This window comes from Colobus angolensis, unplaced genomic scaffold (assembly GCF_000951035.1).
Source record: "Colobus angolensis palliatus isolate OR3802 unplaced genomic scaffold, Cang.pa_1.0 Scaffold451, whole genome shotgun sequence".
Lineage (NCBI taxonomy): Eukaryota > Metazoa > Chordata > Mammalia > Primates > Cercopithecidae > Colobus > Colobus angolensis.
This window is the reverse complement of record NW_012117944.1, coordinates 241,863-244,941: the sequence shown is the minus strand read 5'-3', so window position 1 is coordinate 244,941 and position 3,079 is coordinate 241,863. Positions and strand designations below refer to the sequence as shown.

Genomic DNA, 3,079 nt, shown 5'->3' with positions numbered 1-3,079 from the left:
AGGCCATTGGCCCATTTGGGGCCAAACCACATGGAACGACCTCTGGGAAATAGGTCATCAGAAAGATGTAACTGTCTATCGTGTGTCAGGTCACGTGTCTTTGGCCACCTCCGGTAATGATGATGAGAGTCTGATGGTGAGAGTCAGCACCTACATAAGATGTAGCCTTGTGGCTACATAGGAAACTGGGACATGCAGGGAGTAAACGAATGCAACAGGTCAGTAGGCACTGGAGTCTGTCTTTGCCATTGCAGGACATTTTGGAGTCCTGCTGGAAGTGCCCAGCGTGTGCTCAGGCATACCCCAAACGGAGGCACTGCCCAGTGTAACACAGCAACTAGGCCAGATGCCCTTAACCAGATGGGAAATAGATTCCAGTGGGCCACTGCCAAAATCACAGGGCTACACATATGCCTGTAGATACAGCCACTGGCTTGTTGTTTGCCTACCCTCGCAGGCAACACACCATTCGAGCCCTGCAACACTTATGTGCCTTATATGGCTGTCCCCTGGCTGTTGAAAGTGATAGAACACATTTCACTGGACAGCAGGGACAACAGTGGGCACAGCAGATGGACATACAATGGGGATTTCATGTTTCTTATAACCCACAAGCCGCTGGCATGATTGAGCAATATAACGGACTCCTGAAGAATGGGTTACAGTTGCATGTTGCTCTCCCATCTTTGCAGGGCTGGAGTTCCAACTACTTACAAGGAATTGATCAGGGGCGCCCATCCGGACCTCATGTACATGTGACTACAGATGGTTTCAGCTGGGACCTATGGCAGCGCATGGAGCACTTTACACCAATAGGTTTTTGGTCCCAGCTGTGGAAGGGAGCTGAGCTCCAGTATTCACTGATAGAGAAGCATTTAGCTGCTGTATATGTTGCTCTTCAGGCCTGTGAGAGCTTGACAGAATGGGCTGCGGTCGCTGTGCAGAACGACTTACCCAATAGCAGCGTGGGTGCATTCATGGGTAACAACCCCCCAGACTAGGGCAGCACAGACATCCACACCCAGATTGGACTGATTACTTGCAAGGAATTGATCAGGGGCCAGTGCAACACATTTGCCATCTGGTTAAGGGCATCTGCCCTACCATCACTTAAAGTTTTGTGTTAAAATTTTGAACGAGCGACCACGAAAAGGTGGCCCAGCCCTGGTGGAGACACTGTTACCCTGGGCCACCATCCCCATCTACAGATACACACCAAGGATGCCCTCCTCTGACCAGGTGTGGGGACAAATGCCTGCCCCAACTCCCCTGAAGGCAGGGGAACAGAAAAGCTGGTGTTGGCCATGGACCCTCCAAGCCCCCCATTGCAAATGGTTAGCTATTGTAGCCCCCTGGGGGGAGCATCTGCAGTATGACTTACATGTGACTTCTTGGGTATTTAATGTGTGACCTCCACAATTGACCATTCATAGGGGAATGGCCAGGGAAGGGACCCTCCTATATATGTACTGTCTATGTGGCCTATTTTGAGCTCCCTGTGACTTTGGCTTGGGTACAAGCCCCAAAAGAACCATGGGGAGCTGAGAAGGTGTGGTATCATCACCCAGGGCAGAAGCCCTTGGCAGCTGCATTGCTACCCAGAGAAGAAAAGTGCCTGTATTGGCCGGGCGTGGTAGCTCATCCCTGTAATCCCAGCACTGTGGGAGGCTGAGGCGTGTGGATCACCTGAGGTTAGGAGTTCGAGACCAGCTTGACCAACATGGTGAAACTCCGTCTCTACTAAAAATACAAAAAATTAGCCAGGGGTGGTGGCGCATGTCTGTAATCCCAGCTACTTGGGAAGCTGAGACAGGAGAATTGCTTGAACCCAGGAGTCGGAGGTTGCAGTGAGCCAAGCTCGTGCCACTGCACTCCGGCCTCAGCAACAGAGTGAGACTCTGTCTCAAAAAAACAAAACAAAAGAAAAGTTAGCCTGTATTTTGCCTGAGGGATATGATCTACCCATTAATACCTGTGCCTGCTTTGTTGTTCTGGCTATAGGCTGACATGCTCCCACAGCACTATGGACTGGGCCCACACCTACGCTGATGTGACCAATGTCTCCAACTGTTGGATCTGCTCCACCCTTCCAGCAGTTTGCCCTGGAACGTGTATCCTGCTTCTGTGAAGAACTGGACATGGCTAGAAGCTTGGGGTCCCACGGACAATGGGTGGGATGCCACAGGGCGAGCTTTGGATAGAGGACATCACAAAACCCATGGCAAACCTGCCCCCTGGCTGACTCCTAGTGTCCATGATGGATGGGGCTGGCTAATGGGAGAACACGTGGTGCCCCCATTGCAAGTATCACAATGCATAGAGCAGCACTGGGGTAAAGTCACTGTGGGATGGTTGCCTACTGAGCTTTGTGCAAATATAACATGTGTCACCTCACCAAGGGTGTGGTGGAACAAGCGGCCTTACCCAGGCTAGGCCCGCATGGACTTTGTGCCCCCTGGGAGTTTATGGGTCTGTGGGGACACACGATGGCCATATTGGCCAGCCAATTGGACTGGACATTGTACCTGGGGTCGGCCCTATGTGCCTGCCACTGTGCTTCCCACATTGACTAGTCGTGGCATAACTGGGAGCCACTGTGTTCCAGCTTTTTGCCAGTGCAGCAGGCCCCCTGGTGGTTCTATCCGTTAGCAATGACTATCCCTGGAGCAGGCGTCATTACTGTAGAAAAGCAGGTTGCAGCCCCTTTGCAGACCACACAGCTCGGGCCTGAGGTGCCCTCCTTTTGTTAACTGATGAAGTTGATCAGATCAGGAAGGTGGCGCTGCAAAACCAGACGGCCTTAGACATAGTCGCAGCTGCCCGAGGTGGCACCTGTGCCCTTGTAGGGACACAATGTTGTACATTTATCCATTACAATCACTGGAATACAGTGGCAGCTTTACAAGGGGTGTCATAGGAGATTAAGGTGACTGAGCACCTTACCGATGACCGCCTGCAGAGACAGTGGGCGTCTTTGGGCTCTAGCCTACATTGGGCTCTCATAATCATAGGTAGCATAGCAGGAATGTTAGTGGTAGGTGGTTGCTCTCTGTGTTGTGGCTGTGGCCTATGGGTCCAG

General features: G+C 51.9%; 1 long non-coding RNA gene across 1 annotated transcript in view; it reads left to right on the top strand.

Annotated features, from left to right (window-relative positions):
* The window catches only part of LOC105523145, a 17,779-nt gene that overhangs the window by 14,047 nt on the left and 653 nt on the right, over positions 1-3,079 (top strand). Inside the window, exon 4 of the long non-coding RNA XR_001003543.1 lies at positions 2,002-2,926. This is a non-coding gene — a long non-coding RNA (uncharacterized LOC105523145). The remainder of the gene's footprint in view (positions 1-2,001; positions 2,927-3,079) is intronic.